The following is a 20,745-nucleotide window of genomic DNA, read 5'->3' on the forward strand; positions in this document are numbered from 1 at the left end:
GTTAAATTAGCATTCAGAAAATTATGTCACACCTTTAGTGTGTAAAGTAGGTATGTGAAAATATTTTTGTAAATTAGGTGATAATTTAATTCTCAAATTCCCACTATTTTGAATGTCTGGGTGACTCGGAGCATTTGGTCATATGAATAATATTATCCTATGAGTCTTTTTCGCCTTGCCCAATTAGACTATTTTGCAGGGTTGAGCTGATGCACGAAATAGACCTGAACAATAAAACCTTTGCCTATATAAACAGAACTATTGATTAAACCAGAACAACAGAACTGGAATAATTGAGATTACCTTTCAATACAAAGGGATATAGGAGCTGTCTGTTTCAACCAGTTGACTGTTTGGTTTCAGACGAAGGATGACACACTTGGTAGTGAAGTAAAGACAGAAGTATTAAATTCCCTCCAGATCTCTAGAAACAAATTATGCAAATGATCTCCACGTTAAGCACCACAAGTACTGTGGATACCTAGTCCATTTAATTATAATTCCTCAAACAAAGGGCTGTGTTGCTAAGAGGCTGGGCACTTCAAAATATCAAGCGTGATATTTTGACGCAAGGCTCCCTGGCAGCAGTCTAATGAGAAATCAGTGAGCTCACAGCGGTGGCCAATAGGAGGCGTGCACCGTGGTGGTTTGAGTGATGCCCTTAATAACCCTGCAGGTGGAGACACAGCTGACCTTGCTCATGTTGTGGCACAGTCACTTCCAGTAAGACCACTGCAGTAGCTGGCACAGTTTGCCAACAAAGTCAAAGCGCGCCAACTGTTTTCCCTACGGTTTTTACGTCTGGGACTGAGGCTGTATGAAGTGCGTCCCAAAGTTCAACAGTAAGGGGCTGAGTCTTTCTCTATAACACTAATATGATTACCAAGAGCCCCATCTCAGACATCAGCTTTGACACAAGGGTGGTCACAGTAGGTAAACACATTTACCGTGTCTCCACGTTTCAGAGAAAGTAAAGAGAGAATGGTGTAGATTCAGCAGAAAAGACTAAACTGATTAGTTTTGTTACCCTTTTTCCACTGTATTGGATTAACTATGAGTCACTTTATTTGACGTGAGTGACACAGAATTTAGATTCAGCTCTTGTTTGAACAGAGATGAAAAGATGTTTTGCTATGTTTATTTTCCATGTAATCTTTCCCCAGTTTCTGTCCCTCAAAGGAGGGGTCAAGTCAGGTTTTTGAATTTGGGGAAGCCTTGGCGACAGTTTCGGCTTTTGTGCTGCTTCCAAAAGTCTTGTGTCAATGCCTTTTCAAGCAGCCCACACAAGATGAGCAGAGCAGCCTAGTGACATCAGTTGCAAGGAGCCATTCCAGAGAGCAGCGATCCTTCACCCTTGTGGTCCTTGACTGCACAGAAAATGCACGCCTGGCCTTTTAAGTTTCGAGTAATAAACGTCACCATAAATGTAGGTCCCTCGAAGCAATTCTTGACACGCTTTGCTTTTTGACACATGCAAGATGAACTGTTCAGATTACGTTTTTTTTTGGCGCTCTTTTCCTGTTCATTTTTCTCGTATATATCCTCCCTGTCATCTTGCATAAGAGATTGCACGTGTTAGACACACACACAGACAGCCCCCAGAGGAGGAACGTGCCTTTATTTTCAGTTGTCAGGTGGTAACGGACAGGGGGGGGGCAGGGAAGACAGGAAGGCATCGTGTTCACCTCTTCACCTCCCCCATCTGAATACAGACTGGCTCTCCAGGATCAGGCCCAGGCCCAACTAGCATAAAAGGGTCTCCCCTGATGCACTCATAAATATTTACACACGCACCCCTGACCCTCACCCGCCCATTATCTCTATTTTTCTCGGTTGCTAAAGTGCCCTGTGATTGTTTGCTTTCCAGTGTGCATATCTCAGACCTTGTGGAACGTCTGTAGTGGCCAAAGTGAACTATTGAACACTGTGGACTCCCAAATGGTCCTCGCTATGTGTACTGTACTCTTGCGTCTGTGTTTTGGAGAAAATTAGAGGCCAACATGGGGTCAGCAGAATTTACGATGCAACTGGAGCCATCTTTGACCCGTGCAGGGGAACATGGGACGTTCAAAGGGACTCTCCTCAGAGACTGGTGAAGTTGACTGTAGTTTATGTCGTTACCTGCCAATAACCCCACTGGTCAGACACACAAAGCAGACAAGACTTATGTCAGAGAGGTTGTTCTCTGTAATCCACTGTCACGGTATGTCATACGATCTGATAAAGCCGGACAACACATTTACGTATATTGCCCAGTACCTCCAAAAGATACCTGCTGGAAAAGGATTTTCATTGGTTAGAGCTTGAAAATGTTTATAGGAGTATGTATTTTCGTTTGCAAAACATCAAAGCAAACCATGGCCATTGGGCCATTGGGCCATTGGGTCATTGGGCCATTGGGTCATTGGGTCATCTAGAGATGCTTTTTTACAGCACCATGCTTCTTTAGTTTGTTGTGAACTCTTACCGACCCGAGGGTCTTGTCAGTGATAAATACATTTGTAATGTGGCTTGTCAGCCTCCAGAGGGCACAGTAAACTCACTTACTCGATCATCTGTGGTCAGATGAGCATGTGAGAGCTTACCAGGAGGTGGCAGTGGAAGGCAAGTCAACGTGTTGATTTGTTGAAACGTAAATCTCGCATAGCTAAAGCTCTGTTCAATACATTTCATTGAGAACTATATTTTATGATACTGATACACTAATCAGCTGTTTCTTCACTTTACTCGGGAATCCATCCCAGACACCTGTATCCATATTCCCTTTATGATCATACTTTCCTTATGGAATATACATCGAATGTGCGTGGGTCAAATATGGTTGGAATGGGCATTGCTCAATGGTAGAACATTTCACTGTGGATCAAGAGATGCAAGGTCAGCAGGTCAACCCCCTGTATGTTTCTTTGGATCAAAGCTAAATAAAAATTAAATGAAATAGGATTCAGTGTCCTTCCATGCATGACAAAAACAATGGTCTCTGTTGGCCAAAGCTTAAGGGAGAGTAGCTCATAAGCCATGTTCAAATTTTGTATTAACTGTTGAGGGGTTGAGTAAGAGGCGGACATCGCAGAGCTCACAAGCACACGATGAGCTGCTGGACCTGGATGAGAAATCAATTTTGAATCCAACAAATGTTTGGGAATCATCATTTGCACTTTATTGTAAACTAGGCATTTCATGTTGTACTTCCTGTCTGTGCATTCCCCCTGTCCTCTCCAGTTGATGAGAACGCTCCACATGCTGAGAATGTGGAATGTTGGCTGGCCATTGGATTGAGAATTATCCCACAGAGGACCAATGATCTGTGTGGAAGATCATTTTACATGTTAACATTCAAGAGGGATTTCACAAACTGACAAACGGCAAGTTTCAGCAAATGTTCTACAAAAATGCAATTTAGTGGTTGGGGAAATGGACTGACCACAGATTCTACATCTTTGGCTTCCAATGTTAGTGAAACGTCTTGGACTTGAAGCGAGAGTGAAGGGCACCTCTTTTCTGTGCAACACAACATCTGATAGAGTCTAAGGCTTCTTCATTGACACTATCTGTTTCGGTACTCTCCAGAGCTCTGTCAGCGCTTCTCACACAGAGCTTAGTGTTGAAAAACAGAGATGACGTGGTTACGTGAAGAGGACACATGGGTTCTGACAAGTTGATTGAAGAGGAGGCGAAGAACAAAGTGACTGAGGACGCTCTGTGTGTTTTCTCCACGGTGGAGACAGTGGGTAAGATAAAGCGTGCAAAGCTTTGAACTTTTCCACGATTCTGCAAAGAAAAACTTGGTTTCTTTGATTTTTTCGACAAGGGAACGTTCTTTGTTCCAAGCGAAACCCTTTGGAGATGTGGAGGGTCTGTCGGAACGTCTGTTTCCAACGGCGAAGCTGTGTTTTGATATTACATGAGACAGAACAGCGAGAGAGGTCATGGGTCAGGAAGCACTCTCCTGTCCCTGGACCACTTAGACAGGGAGGGTCCTCCGCTTGATGTTGTCCACGTCATGAGCTCTGGTCATCTTCCTTTTATTTCTCTCCCTCTCATTTTACTGCCCTCCCTTCCTTTCTCTTGACCCAGTGACTCATGTCTGGAGGCTGCTGGTTGTGGGAATCTGTCTTTTCCATTGTGGAGAATGCTGTAGGTGGACATCCTGTGTAAACGGCCACTACTTAATGCTACCTAAAATAGCTGAGTCATCCTTCACACTGGAAAAGTGTGTCACCATCTAATGCGGCTATGCAACGTCCAAGTTCTCAGTGGAGACACAAAGAGCTTATACTGCACCCATACCAAATATAATATTAACTTCACTGTGTATTGTAATTCAGTTTGGCTCTACTATTGTATTTCCAATTCAGGCCAGTTTGGTACGTTTCCCAAGATAGCATACATCTTTGTCTGCACCGTATGTCATTCAATCTAAAAATGCAATGTTTTATCTCAATTCCTGTCCATGGCCAACTAACTGTCTGGGAGATCTACACACAGTTGCAACTTATTAGAAAATCTGTAATATAGTGCTGTTCTTCTATCAACACAACACCAAGCATCCATCTGAGACAAAAGAAACACACTGACCCATTTATTTCTTTGTGGACGTGCTCTGTGATATATCATGCATGTGCAGACGGCTCCCACGTCCCCCTGCCTTGTGTAACAGAGGTCACTGGTGAACTCTGCTGGACAGTCCCAGGGATCTGTCGGAGATGATGCGGATCAGATGAGGGGGGCCGTGTCCAGCTCTGAAGACCACTCGTCTTGGATCTCACGTCAAGCAGCTGTCCAGGAGAGGAAGGGTGAAGGGGTGCCCTCAAAGAAGCTAGGTGCCGCTCGTTCGCTCTTGACAGCAAACCCCTACACTCACAATAGCAGGGCCTCCTTGGGGATATGACTTTCAGACCAGAGAGCCTTTCTTATTCCAGTCGAGTCCAGCCACTGCCCTGCTCCTACCCTATCAAACGGCAGTAGTCTGGATGACGATGAGATCTCTCTCCTCTGGTGTCTCGTCTCTCGAAGAGGACACATCGATCACTGCAGCTGCTGTTCAAACCTGCAAAAAGGAGCAGAATGAGGACAAGCTGTAATTGGATAAAGGTATTTTGTGATGAAAATGTGACTGCTTTCCAGACATCCTGGTTGCTCCTCCAACACAAGCAGCTGCAAGTATGGCATTGAGGAGGGGTGTCGAGGGCTCCTTGAAGGCCTCATCTCCATGCACGTCCACAGAGTCAACACAGGACACTGCTAACAGGAACCAGATGCAGCAACACTGGTGCGTTAGGTCAGTGCACTCTTTTGTGTCACAGTCTGTGATAGTGGGACGAAGCTTGTGGTTGTTTTCCATGGAAGTCTTCTCCCAGACGTTAGCTGTCCGACACTGGCCTGTAATAGAGGTAGCAGTAAGCCGGAAAAAAGTTTGAGGATCCATTAAGCTAACTTTATTTATAAACTAAAAATGACAAAAAATAGACAGAACTCAGACAGAAGAGGTTGACCTCAAAACGTAATGGAGTCTGCTTTAGCCTAATCTAAATTCCAGATGCAATGTCCACACAAGCTTGTGTGTAAACAGGTGATTATGGGATGTTGTTGCCTTGAAAGCTCATAGACAAAACACTGCCATATGATGGTCAGACAAACAGTAATGACAATCGGCAGTAGTAGAACTACAATACAGAAGTAATGTTTGCTGCCTAACTTTCTCTTGACATTTCTGCAATTTAGATTCCATTTCCAAGGTTCCATTTCCAAGATTTCCATTTCCAAGACCTTGCATCTGCTCGTGTGTTTTTGAGGAATTCCCCCATCAGTAGTTCCCAGCTGTTGCCTGGCTCGGTCTGGCTGGCCAGTCAGTGGCCCAAAGGTGCGGCTAGTTGTAGCACCTGAGAAAAGTGTCAGCTTTGGCAGACACATTGACCGTAATACACAGGTGCTTACAAAACACATTTTCTACATATGTAGTATATCTATGCCAGTATCTCCTGGGTGCTTCATTGTATAGTACAGTAACACTCTTGTAATGGTTCAGGAGATGAGGAGCAGCTGACTTCATCTCCTCACCAGTGTTGCTGTCTGGTGGGTATTGTTTGTGAGGGGAGGCTGGGTCAGTTTGGCCTGGCCATGGAGGGAGGATGTGTTCTATAGCCCAGATGGTTCATATTTACTCTCCTGTTAATCTCCAGGTCTGGCAGTCCACATCTTTTTCTCAGAACGGTTCCCATCAACCTTTGCTCCATCAGTTGTGCGTCCAAACCCACAACCATCGGCAGACAGGAAGCAGCTGTACCTCAGACTGTAGGTTAGCCTCAGCAATGGTTAGCCTCAGCAATGGTTAGCTTCAGCATGGTTAGCTTCAGCATGGTTAGCCTCAGCAATGGTTAGCCTCAGCAATGGTTAGCATCAGCAATGGTTAGCTTCAGCATGGTTAGCCTCGGCATGGTTAGCCTCAGTAATGGTTAGCTTCAGCCTGGTTAGCTTCAGCCTGGTAAGCCTCAGCATGGTTAGCCTCAGCAATGGTTAGCTTCAGCATGGTTAGCTTCAGCTTGGTTAGCTTCAGCATGGTTAGCCTCAGCATGGTTAGCTTCAGCATGGTTAGCTTCAGCATGGTTAGCCTCAGCATGGTTAGCTTCAGCAGGTCCACAAGCCCTCAGCGCAGGGTGGTTCAACACCCACTACCACAGTATTGTTGGTTGGAAAACCACAGAGCAGGATAATTAGGTTATACTCACTTACCCATTCTCATCAAAAAGCTAGATAGTTCCTGATCCTGTGTATTTTTGTGTATTTCAATGGCTATGTTGTCCAGAGTGTTTTGGACAAGCAGTAACAGTAAGTGCCAGCTGCAGTCTCTGTGAAGGATCACCTGAACATGGCCATGTGCTGGCATAATATTTATTCAAGAGGAATCAAATTCTTGCCTTGATTGTAATAGTTTCTAATACAGATTTGGACTAAGCAGAATGTGCTTGGACACTATTTGGAATGTGCGGCTGAAGGAATAAGTGCAGACTACCAGCTTGGACAGAAGCTTTATGTTGTGTATTCATAGACTGGTGGCATTTGGTCGGAGGGGTATCATTAGTGAGCTGGTTTGGGCTGGGTCAAGGCTTTGGTTTTGTCTCTGACATACTCGTCCATATGTGGTACGCCAGTCTGAAACCACCAAATGGCCACTCGTCCTGGTAGAAACGAGGCTTCTGTTGTAATTATAGCCACTCTACTCCCACAAACTGAGTATATTTACATTCTTTCTTGCATCAGTTAACCCACGGGAAGACCCTGGGGCGTAGTGTTTCAATTTCAACAGAAAAATATATCTGTTTAAGAAATCTTTATAAAGTTGAGGCTTCAGTGGGGTGTTATACATGGTTCCTGTCATTCAGAACAGGTGAGTGGGATCCAGATGAGGTGGAGATTTATCTTAACAGGGAATCAACACAAGAGAGCTGTATGAATCACATTAGTTGTTGTTGATTCGGCTGAACTGTGGGGGCGGTACATTCACCAGTGGTCTAACCATGGCACTATCATACATTGTTTTCTGTTAAAATGAATGAGTAGATAGTACATGAGTTTGGCTACGATTATTTAGAAATACAGATGTCTATCATGAAGATTTTTGGGAGGAAATTAAACCGCTTTGAGTTTGACCTGTGTGGGCCACCATCAGCACAGCCGCTACTCTTGGACTCTTCTCCTTTCCAGTGAAATCCCCAGGCAGGAGGCTGGAGGGAGGGAGGCCAGTATCAGCCCATGATATCATGGGAAAGGAAGCAAGCCGTGTTAAACGTTCCTGAGATCCAATTTATAGAGTGTTTAGGTTGGATTTCCACTGTTCGTAACTACAAGTGGGAAGAAAAGGCAGGGTCAGTCGAAGCACAGAGAGTGGTGAGGTATTCTATACTTGTTGAGGAGGTACAAGGCCATTGTGAAAGGATAGGTAATAAAATCATTGACAGGAATACGTCTTTTTTTTTCTTCTTCACGCTCATGGACAAAATGACATCAAGGAATCGGATCGCTCCAAGCCCTTGTTCTCTCATATTGTGGTCTCCATAATTGCTCGCACTTTCCAGGCGGTCATTGTCGTGCCCCTGTGAAAGTACTGTCATGTGTGGCAGATTTTTAGGGAACGTTTTAGTCACTTGGATTATGTGACCTCTTAAAAAGAGACCTTGCTTTCTGAGGACTCTTCGTGTCTTCTATGTGTTTGTGGAACCACTGACTACGAGATAAGCAGTCTGGATCTACCACCGTAATTCATGTCTGTGGTACTAAGATGCATGGTAATTGCATTTACCTTATCATAGGTTTCACATCGAAGACGAAGAATAACACAGCAACTGTGTGGGGTTTGTTAGGAATGAGGTCACCAGGTGAATGCCTTCAGTTGCCATGTGCCGCAGTATGTGGGTGTTTGTTTTAGAGTGCGTCATTTTTGAATTCATGCCCCTCTTTGAAAATGAACTCATCTCGGGGCGGAAACAGCATGCAGTCACCTGGGCTGGATGCCCATTCCCGACAGTTAAGAGAGCACAGCTGATCATCTTATATTTAGTCTTGTGTTTGCTTTCTCTGGTTTCTGAAAAAAGCCTGAAGACTTTTCTTGGCAAGCCAAATAAACAGGTGTGTGTGGGTGGGTGTTTGGTTATGTGAATGTGTGTGTGCCCATGTGTGTGAAAGGCCATTCAAATGCAACTTATTTTGGCATGAGCAGGTTGTGTGGCATCTAGATATAATTCATGTGCACATGCCTATTGTACAACAGGAAATCCCCATTATTCATCTGTGGGAATATACAGAACGGTTGAGGAGAAAGTGGGCTGCCCAGTGTTCAGCTAACACTGGGAAGCCAGGGTCCAGAAATCCCTGCCCAACACATAGACTAGCTGAGCCTTCCACACCCTCAGCAGCCCTGCCAAAAGCCTAAGTATTCCTCACGCTCCCTCTCTCTCTGTCACACACACACATACGCGCACACACACACACTCACACTCAGCCTGAGAGGGAAAGAGAGACAAAGAGAAAGAGAGAAGGGGAGATAATGACTCCGGAGGGGATGATGGGGCCGTAACCTTGCAGCCGAGCGTTTTCCATCTCCCCCCTCCCAGCGATCCTGAGAAGGGTGGGGCTAATGGGCTGCACCTGCATCATGCTGCGAGGCAGGAGGCAGGTTCCACCGCCTGGCCAGGCGTCTCTCTCTGCTGGGAGCCAAGGCCAGGGAGACGGGTCACTGACTCTCAGTTCTGCATATCCAGCAGTCCATTACAGGAGGACATTTACTTAGGCAGGGTGTTAGACTGAGCGGGTCCAAAATGGCCCTTGGCTTTATAAATTGCTGGCTATGGTTGACAGTGAAACATCCAAGTCAAGCTACTAATTGGCTGCTTTTTGAGTCAATAAGTTGACATTGGAAAGTTGTCCCATGTTGTGGGGACTTGTTGTCCAGCTTGAGAAGCAACATGTGACCTGTAGCAATGTTATACTCCCTCATGCAGCAGACCAAAGCTATTCATTCAGTGGAACAGTAATTACTTTGTTTAATGTACCCATATGTAATAAGAGATTAGCCCTATTATTAAATTACTGTCTTCTTTGGAACACTCTCGTCTCCAGTATACAGCGCAGACCAAGTTCATCCATCATAGCAAAAGAATCCAGCCAGTGTTGTTTTCTTAGCTGTCTACAGAATGCTCCAGATCATCTCAGTAGACTACAGTATGTTCCACACATTAGGCCATCTCACAGCTCAAATACCTTCCGGACTGTCTTAGTAACACTGAGATTGCAGAAAATGCCTTGAACGTATACAAATCATCACCCAGTCGAGAGACTAGGAATGATTTCCTCATATTTGTACCATCACGGGGGCACCATGACTATAATTGGCTTTTAAAGTGGATGTTGTCCCAAATATTGACATCCAAGTATCCAGGGTAAATATTATTATTGTAATGAATCAGAAGACTTGCTCTCTAGGACAGAAGTGTTGTAGTGGCAGAGGACCAGTAGTGTGTGCTGCTCAGAGTATTTACCACTCACCCTGTCCAGTCATCAGAGCAGGAGTGAAAGCTGGGGAGACAGCTTAATAGGATGATTATTTTTTTCATCCTTTTGCTGCTTTTCTGACTTCTCTGTCTCATGGCATGAGCTGGATTGATGTCAAAGTAGATGGTAAATAGCTGGGGAAGCTGAGGTACAGTTACCTAATCCCCTGGTGTTGAAGGTGATTCAGAGTTTAGAGCAGGTGCGAGTGGAACACAATCACATCACAGTGAGGCACGTGAAGAGGCCGAAGGATAGTTTTGCACGTCTCCCCGGTCTCCTCTCTCTTCACGATTGATGAAGGAAAACCCACCGTCGCTGGGGAGCTCCCGTCTATAGGAACGACAGGGAAGCCAGGATATCTCAACAGGAGCTTGTGCAGGCGGCATTCACGGCTCTGTCCTTCTCCTCGTGTGTTTCCCTTTGCTGCTCCACTGGCTTTTGACTTTAAATCTTCCAGATCTCACATGCGTGATACCCAGACATCCAGACATATCTGGATGGATTCCCCCCCTCCCCTCAGAGTTTGGACAGCGACTGTCTCAAGAAAGGTCATAAAACATGATGAAACACACCTCGTCTTGTGTGAATTCCATCCTCCACCGGGGCGCTGTGGAGAGAGGAGCGAGAGAGGATGGGAGGGCCCAGAAACAGACTGAACGTTATGTAACTGGCCAGCGTAGCTCTTCCTCCCCTCAGCGTGCCGCCTCAACATGACAGTAGTTATGGGCTGTATCTCAAAGGGAAGTGTAAAAAGTGACATGGTCTGTCATTTTAATAAGCAGCCGGAGGGGCAGAGTGGTGCGGCTCTGGCCTGTAGCCTCCTCCACCGGCCCACAAGAAGCCGCTCCGAGCTGTTATTAGCCCAGATAAATGAAGGCGCAACCGGTGTTTAGAGTAAGGCAGCATTTTAGTGAGGCTACACACCCACACACCCATGCGGCAAGGCTCCAAACGGTTTTGCGTCAAGCTAGACACGCCCAATGGAGAGGACGTAGTTTGTTCTTCCAGAGGAGTAGATTAATGGGAGGACCTTACCGTCTATACAATGCAGGAGAACGTTCTTGATATCTATAATCTGTCGATGACAGAGGTTTACCAGATTCAGCAAGGCAACTGTTTTTTGGTTTCAAACCACAATGAGTAATGAAGCAATTTGCAAAATAAATAAACCGCTTCCGTTTATTTTTCCTCTTAATTGTTCCAATGTCATTGTTGCCTACACGTACACGAGATGGTTCGGAGCAGAAGAAGCTGGCAGAAGCCTGGATGAACTCAGGTTCCATTTGTGGAGACTTTAAAGGATTGCCGAGCAAAGTGTTTGTAGCAGAAGAAAACCACAACGATTATGTTCTGGCCCTCGGGGTCGACCGTGGCTACTTCCTCTGCTCTCTGATCCTCAGCATGAAGTTAAGCAGGTCCTCGAGCTTCCGCCGTGCGGGCTGCACCTCAGGTACTGAGGAGCAGAACGGTCCTCTGTGGAACACAATGTGGAGGAGTTCCACAGCGGCAGGGCTGGTTGGGCTGGCGGGGTGTGAGTGAACTGTGTTTGTTGTAGTAGACACAAACCCAGTGCCCTGAGTGGGTTGCCTTGTTTCACTTGGCACTGCCAGCCGTAGATGATTAATGAGGGGCAGTCCCACCGTGCGTGTTTAATCTATATCTCCTCTCAGCAGGCAAGGCAGTGATGTTTTCTCTCTATGCTTTGTTACCAGGAGGTACCCTCATGACCCTGGCCTAACAGCATTTCATATTTCTGCTCTATGTTTTCATCCATCACCACGTATTACAGTGAAGGAATGGTAAATAGAGGGTCACCTAGCTACAGCCCTCTAACACCCACGGGGAAGGCCTATCCTCTGCCACCCTCATTCATCAGTTGTTTCACAACCCAACCATCTGTTAAACACCTCCCCTGCTGCTCACGCCTTTTTCCTCTCGTAAATACATATACAAAGGTATAAAGTATATACTATATATGTACAGTATAAATATGTGTTCCACAGGTCTGAAGATTTATCCTGTCATACTGCAATCCTCAAAGGCAGGGAGTAAATACCCTGCGGTCCATCACCGAGGCAACATTGCTGGTCAGAGATATTGTTTTGATGATGGATGAATGATGAATGGATGAGTCAGATGTGTGATGAAGCCAGTGCTGTGATGTTTTACAGGATGCAATAACCTCATCGGCGCAAGCTGGGACCCATGCAGACACCTGCACAGCAGGGCGCATCGGCCCCCTCCTGACCCTCTCAACTCACGGACTGAGACCGGTTCATTCTTCCATTTCGGTGAGAAAACGGCGTCATGAATTACACAAACGAGGCGCGATGCTGGATGATGTCGCCAGGACGACGCTCGATGACACGGCAAGCTGGAGCAGCATTGATGATTGATCCAACGCGTAAATCGGTTATTTCATGCCCTGCTGAGTTTTGGCAAGCCATCGCAAACTGAAGCAGTACACCAGCATGGTGAGGCAAGATGGGACGGAGAATGTGATATTGCCCACAGAATGAGTCAGAGGTACGGCATGCAGCTCCAGCATGCTCAGGTTCATAGGGTTATGTCCCTGGTGGTACAAGTGTTGGTGAGCATGAACAGTAATCTAGTACTCTCCATCTGCCTTACTTTCATACAAAACATAGGTACGTGCATAAAATAAAATTAAAAAAGCTCCTGTTGGCTTGTATTTAAGGGGCAGATGGTAGACCAGGCCCTTACTAATGAATGGTTTCATACAACATTATACTCTAGGTTTCATAAAGAAGTTGCAGGTCCCACATGCTCTATCAAAGTCTGAATGAAATGGCTGATTGTGAGAATACTACTCCCTAAGTGCATGACCGCCATATTTGGTGGTCCCAGAGGATTCAAGGTCTCAAGTCGAACACCCCTCAGAAAACAAGGCCTATTAAGACTGAAACAAGCATTCCAGATACAAGAGGTAATCTTAAAAAAAAAGAAGAAAAAAAGAAGAAAATTCAGGAACATAGCTCAACAAAGCCTCCCAGTTGGTTTTATGTTACCCATTAATCTGAAGGCAAAAAGAAGCAGCTTGATGGATGATGTCATGTGTTTTCATTATGATTAAGTGTGCGCAGCTGAATGCCTAGGATGGACGTGCACCTCATCTTTCTTTTCACACCCATGGTGAAAAGACTGTTGTGCACAAACGAATGTGTGTTCACTTCTATTGAATCGCTGTACTTGTTTTGGTTAATGATTTTGGAGATTGATTGTTTGTGTTATTTTGTTCTACACCTGCACATATTCTTACGTTACAAGGGGTTTTGTTAGAGATTAAACTCATTTAATGTTCTGGGTTCAGAGATGTCTTAGTACTGTAGTACCAAATCTAACATGGATAACGAAGTCATAGCACTGAGGAATGATACAGTGTTGGCTCACTACACCAACACTTAAACACTTAAATCGTTTCCTGCTTGTAAGAGAACATCATTCTTCAGCCTGCATTACCAAGGTCATACATATCCATAAAACCTCAGAAATAGTTTTTCCAGACAAAAGTCCTGCAATTGTGGCAGAGGGTCAATCGAAAGCTATTTGAGGATGAAAGTTACAGAGGAGCAGAGGGAATGTCCTAATTCTCCCCAAGGTCAGCAATGGGAGACCAGTAATGAGCGTAACTATGGATGACCTCATGTAGAAACACCCGTCACTAGAGATGGCCTGTTCAACGAGGTTCATTACATGACTCCGTAGGCCTGAAATGTAGGACTGGCCTTCGCAGAGAGTACAGCCATGCCTTCCATTAAACAAAGCAGACAGGTTTACAACCCTGCTGCTCAGTGCTGTTTTACACATTTGTGTAGGACATTGTAATAGATGTCACTGGCAGGGACCAGGTACTTGACCTGGAGTCTACACCAGCATGTTTGTATTCACCACAAAGCTCTAAGTAAGCACTGTAATGAAGGAAGGATTTCACAGCTGTGTTTGCTAATAAGTCACTTGACCAGTGTAATGTAGTGCTCAACCCTGCTCCTGGAGGGCTACCATCATGTAGGTTTTCATTCCAACCCTAATCCAGCACACCTGATTCAAATAATTAGCTGGTTGACAAGCTGATTCCTGCTTTTGAGGAGTGGGATTGGAGTGAAAGTCTTACAGGAAGGTAGATGTCTAGGAGCAAGGCCGAACAGGCCTAGCGTACACTCTCGACTCTGGTCAAGTGGCCCTATCACAGCACTAATTAGGCCTAATCCTGCGGGGGTCTTTCAGAGTCACGCACACAAAGGATTATGCCTCACCACTTGGCCCGTCCTGCTGAGAGTGTGCGTGCACAGCCTTAATGGACCCTATTTCCTTCACTCACCTGCAACGATAGGAAGGTTGAATGCAATGGAGCTTTTGCCAGCGATTGCTCCGTGAGGGACATTACTTTTGATTGAGCAGAATGACTGGAATGGGAAGTGATGGCCGCATGGGGGCTTTGGGACATCAGGAGAAATCGCTGTAATTGGCATAGGTAATGCTAACTGCTTTCCTGTGCTGCCCTGTAGCTGGTTTGGGTTGGACTTTATCAATGTAAGAAATATTTCATAAAATGTCCTTTATTTATTAAGTTGCCAAATCGGCCTATTTATTCAAAATACCACACATGTTTGTGTATGTGTGTGAATACAGTCGGTGAGGTAAGCGAAGGGGCTACATTTTCATGCTGAGGGATATTTTAACCTCAACTTGGCAGTAAAATCAGTCTGAATTATGCAGTGTGTGTAACTCCCGAGGCCTCTGGTGTTAATAAGAGACCCCAGGCTTCAGACGGACATTTATGGATTGCTGCTTCAGCGCCAGTAGTGCTGGAAGCACACCTCCCTGTACTGAAGGAAACTAAGGATACAGTCAAGTCAACTACAGTGTGACAACAAGCTCAGCCGTCCTGTCAGCACACAAAGCTCCATGCTACCCTCCGTCTAGGCAGCAACAACACAACCCCGTCAGCACGAGACGTCCTGTGAGTCCTGGAACGTCCTGGAACGTCCCGGAGCTGAGGAGAGAGAGACTCTGGAATGAAGGGAGAGAAGGAAACGGAGGGAGGTAGGGCCTCAGGAATCACACCCTCCATTCCTCACCGGGTGCATGTCCGATGGCCAACAACACCAGTGTTGTTGCTGAGCATGTTTGTGTTGGAGAGCAGCCCCTGCTCTGTGTCCAGAGACTCGGCACGCCACGCATCTGCTGGAGATGTGCTCTGGACAGGCGCCGCTGAACACTACTGCGTGCTGTAGCAAGATGAGGCATGCAGAACAAAGTTTTTGGGTGTTTTTTTGAAAGCACCAAAGAGTTTGCATGAGTTTCACTTGGCCGTGGAGAAGGGCTTTTACTCTTTCCTCAAGATCTGTTTTAATTCCTAGGAAAAGAGTGATTCAATATGAATTATTGTTTGTCAGTTTGTCAAGTGGATTCTGTCCTGCCATAATGCTTGGAACATTCTATGTGCTTCGATGAAAGAGGTGAAAGATTTACCCTTGCTTTTCCAGACGTGATTCCCCCTCTTCCCCCAGATTCACCCATGCTGGCGGTGATGGTCTTTAACAAATACTTATCGCCAACTGTCTTTGTTTTGTAATCTACCTCTTCTACACGTCTTCCACATAATCAAACTCCTTCCTTTCAACCTGCCTGTGGTGCAGTGTGTATTGAAGCGCCCGATAGACCCCTGGCCAAGCCACTCTGCGGCACACTGCGCCGGCACGGGTCTGGTAATGTGAGGCGGGATCGTTTACAATGCCAGAGCGAGGAATGAAAGATGGGAATGGAGTGAGGTCAGCGTATTGCCTCAGTCCTTCTCCCGGCTGCAGGTGAAACTGATTTTGTCGTTAGATTGGTCCCTTTGATGGTTTCCTTCTCCACAGGGCAGTAAAGATCAGGCTGTTGCCCCAGAGAAGTTATGGTTTCCAGATTTGTAAAAGCACAGCGGATGGCAGTGAATCCAACCAGAGGAGACAGGATTCTCTTAACTATTTGTTTGTTTCCATTAAAGGTAATTTAGGAGCGCTTCCAGGAATCAACCTTAAGTAGAGACATGCACCTCTCTGTGGTTTGAATAGTATATTATGTCATGGCACTAGCATTCGATTCTTTCTTGGCTTCCATGTTTTGTTTTGTCTTGTACTGTACTACATCAAATAGGCAGGAGAATTATGCTGATCACTTGTGTCGATGTGAATTATATTTTTTGCTCTTTAGATAAAAACATCTATCCACCTGCTATCAATCACTTTTGCACATTCATCTGCTCCATTGAGTGTATAGTTCATCTGTCAGTACCCGCATGCACTTCTGCCTTGGGCAGTGGCTCCAAGGGCTTTCAAACGGAACTGTGAGTGAGAATCTCCCCCAAACACATCAATTAACTCAAACCGTAGGCTGGGGAAGATGGATCTCGTGTTTGGAGAATGTGAATGACTGCTAATTTAGTGCACGGCGTTCTGGACACAGCTGTTGTTTTGGAGAGTGTACACTCATGCCTTATCGTCCTCAGTCGCTACACTTCCAGAGAGAAATCCAGAACAACACGGGGAATGATAACACATTCTCAATCCTTGATTAAACTCCTTCCTCCAAAGAAAGCACTCGTGGCTGTGCCGCACAGACGAAACAACACGCCAAATGGAGGGAAACGTCCGCAGTGCGGAGGGATATGAACTGGATGACTGGTGTATAATGAATAAAACTGGATGTCTTGGTGGGGGGAGAACGCAGGAGAACAACTCTTTTGCTATTAAGACCGTACGAGACAGCGTGGGCCTGTAAAAGACCTGAGCAGTAAATATTGATCTCTTCTGGCTAATGTAGAGTACCACCGCTAGGCAGCCGCAGTTTATTGCCCTGACCTACAGTAGGTTACATAACGAAGGTCCCCTTAACGAAGTGCGCCAGGGTACACAAGTTTTGTTGGTCGTCTTCAGAACATATAGAATAACGGTGGGCTTGGTAACGTGTCCCAGCACATGCTGTATCCGTTAGTCCAACGTGCCTCGTAAGTGTAGGCTAGAAGCAGCAGTCTCCGTCGACAGCCGGGCCCTTCAGGGTGTCAACGTGCCACGCCACGGTAAACACATCACTCTCACCCGCAGGGAGGTTTGTCAACCTTCCCTTCTGATCTTTCTAATGCTTCCATGTCACATGTGACCAATTATCTGACCTCTCGATTGAAAAATGTGTGTTTGTGTTTAGACACTCTGGCGATGTCAGACCCTGCATTGATAAACAGTCCGGGCCCCGGAGGATGATGGGAAGTGTTACACACACTCTGCCAGGAGCGCAGGGGGAGACGTCCCAGCGGGAGACAGAGGAAGGACCAAAAACAAAAGCATCTGAGGCCTGCGTGTAGACGAACAAATATAAAGCTGTAATTTACGACACTTCAGCCAAAGGCGTCTGCATGGATGCCTGTGGAAACGGTGACACACTCTGGAGCCCTTCCCCTCCTTTATTGTCGAGGGACAGAACTGAAATATTTGGTTTGTTCGCTTCATTATAGCTGACCCAGTTCTGGAAGCATTTTTAAGGCCAAACACCAGCTGAACCCACAACTAAACCCTCAATACTAACAAATGTGATTGCAATTAGCCTGCATCCCCTCGTGTTCGGTGTGTTTGCTGTGTCTGCGCATGTTTGTGTCCATTTTGATTGTGCCCATAGACCCTGACAGGCCTCATTAGAGTGAGATGTCATGGCCATGTGTGAGGTTCTCAAAGACGACCCTTCAAATACGATTTCATTTAGGGTTATATTGCTCTAGAAAAACTATATCAGTATGTCATCTATCTATTAATAGCGAGCGGTAAGTGGTACCACGCAGTGTTTTGTGTGTGTTCCATCCGACACACACTCTCTCTCTCTCTCTCTCTCTCTCTCTCTCTCTCTCTCTCTCTCACTCTCTCTCTCTCTCTCTCTCTCTCTCTCTATCTCTCTCTCTCTCTCTCTCTCTCTCTTTCTCTCTGTCTCTCTCTCTCTGTCTCTCTCTCCCTCTCTCTCCCTCTCTAGCATGGCCCACAGGTCACGCACAGCCTGCAGACTGAGTGAACATCAACTTGGTCCCTGGCTTGCTTTTGAGTGCACACACCGCATACATACAGAGAGCAGGGGAGAGGAGAGAGAGAGAGAGAGAGAGAGAGAGAGTGAGAGAGAGAGAGAGAGAGAGAGAGAGAGAGAGAGAGAGAGAGAGAGAGAGAGAGAGAGAGAGAGAGAGAGAGAGAGAGAGAGAGAGAGCAGGGGTGACATCACCTCCAGAGCTCCACTTATGAGCCAGAGAACTGGCATTGCCCCACACTTGCTTCTCTCTCTCTCTTACTTTGCTCAACTGCAACTGTAATGACATGGATCTGGCTCCATAGCAGGGGATTTTCTGGACCAGTGTGTTTGTTTCTTTAGAAGTTCTCCCCCCTGGTCTCAGTCCTGCTGATACTGTGGCCATGGCAGCCTACTCAAACAAATGTGATCAACAGATAGACTTGTCTACTGAAGGACAAATAATGAAAAGCAAGATTCACACTTTTTTTTGGTCTCTGTCAGCATTGATCAAACTATCAGTTGTCTCTGTGGAAGCAGAAGTTATTTTGTGATGAATTTCTTCTCCTTTGATAAAGCCTGACGGCTATGTTAAAGGATACAGCCTTGATGTAATTCCACAGGTCTTTGAGAGGATAAAACACACTTCTTGCTGACGCGGGGCTTTTATAATAGACAGTTGGCCTTAGACAGCACTCTTTTCTGTTCTCTGGCATACTGGTTGAAAAACAACTAATCAGTACTGGTTACCCTGCAGCCTCAAACACAGCTCTGACCTACTTTCACACAGAGATGTGGCTGTGGATCACATTTATGTCCATATGAGGGAATGTGCTCATGGCAGGAGGTCACATTTCGTGAAGCTCGAAGGCTGTTTCAGATACACATGTTGCGCTTTATCAAACCTTCATATCCAAAAGCTTCTCTGGAGCATTCAGAAGCCCCAAGGCACACCCACTGGGGTCAAAACATCCAGACCAACTTGCCCCCGTCCCCCCGTCCCCACTTCAGAGAAGTAGACCCACACCGTGGAAATCCCCAGAGTCCTCACGTGCTAGCCGTGGATGTATGTGTGGTAGTATGACCCTGGGTTGACCCTTGAACTCCCCCCCCCCCCCCCCACATACTCCTGTATCTGTGCATCCTCAGTACCGGTGGAGACAGTTCGCTGTCTCCTAGTGCCAGGGCCTCGCCAGCCCCTTCTGCGTTACGTAACACCCTGGAGCCCTGGTGATTTACTGTACAGGTGTTGTGAGGCTCTGTAGGTAACGCTGAAACCATAAAACATCTTCAGTGACATGTTCGCTGAGGAGCTGGGGGTTGTCCGTGAAAAGACACGTTCGGGTCAAACCTTTTTACTCCCTTCCACACTGCTTTAGAGTTTTGCACTTTGCAGATGGTTTCGTGCCTATCTTCACACACGCAGCAATCACTTATAATCATTTTGTTGACATGCCGATTGTGCAGTGTGTATGCCTGTGGTGCAGTGTGTATTGGTCTATTTGCCGATTAGTCGACAGATATGATAGGTGTTCGGTGATGAACACGGTGTGTGTGGGGGAGTTGGGGGAGTGGGTGTGTGTGTGTGGCTCTCAGGAGAGGTCCATGTAGGATTGTTAAACAGAGATGAGAGAGGCCTGAGGCTTGTCTCCACTTCTGTTTTCTCCACTCTGTATAACCATGAATGCCATGAAAACGTCTTTTAAGTCTTTTGACTGTGATTTTGCTTCAAAGTATCTGTCGTTCAGTGTTGCCGGAGGAGTCAATATTAAGATAGAAAGTAAAGAAGTTATGTCTGGGAAAGTTTTCGTGACTTTTTTTGTGGCAGCCCCTCAGACGTTTGTGCTTGAGGAATCACTATATCAGCCTCTCACTAAAACACAGCTGCTCACATTATTTAATGTGGTTAGTTAGGTGAAGGAGAGCAGTCAAAGTGTGTGTAACATTTTATAGTAGCAACTGTGCCGTGAACAATCACTGTGTGATGTACACATGTAATGTTGTTGTGAAAAGCCCCTTAGTCTCAAAGCTAATAAGCTAATTGCACCTTCAGTTGCCCAGACAGGCCTTTGGTTTCATGTCCTCCATGAAGCAAAGGTTGTGCATGTAAAGATGGGTTCACCTTGGATTATATTGAGTGCACATGATGATGACATCTTCCATATTGGTTTTGCTCAAATAATCAAGCATAAACTTTCTGAAAGTAGAGGGCAAAGAAAGTGCTGTTTTTAATCTAATTGTTTTACGGTATTTTATCTACTTCACAGATAATGCATAGACTGGATAAAGAGAGAGAGAGAGAGAGAGAGGGGATAGACCGAGGTTGCAGAAGGAGGGAGAGAGAACTGAGACAGATTGGGAGCGACAGAAAGAGAGAGACCATTAAACATAAGTTGGAGCACTGCAGGGGATTTCTTATCTTACCTGTGCTGTATGTCCGCTTTCGACAGACGAGTACACATGTTTTTTTACTGCGCCGTAAACTCCCTGCTATTGGATCAGATTTTGTCATCCAAATAAGGCTGTTTTACAACCCCTCCCCACACTAGATTATTACTTCTTTCTGACTTAATTCTGCTGTTTTTGTAGATACTCTCTATTTTGTGAAGTTATTCCCTTTGGGGGGAGCGAGGCATTTCTTTCATACCATCAACT

This window comes from Osmerus eperlanus, chromosome 19 (genome assembly GCF_963692335.1).
Source record: "Osmerus eperlanus chromosome 19, fOsmEpe2.1, whole genome shotgun sequence".
Taxonomy (NCBI): Eukaryota; Metazoa; Chordata; class Actinopteri; order Osmeriformes; family Osmeridae; genus Osmerus; species Osmerus eperlanus.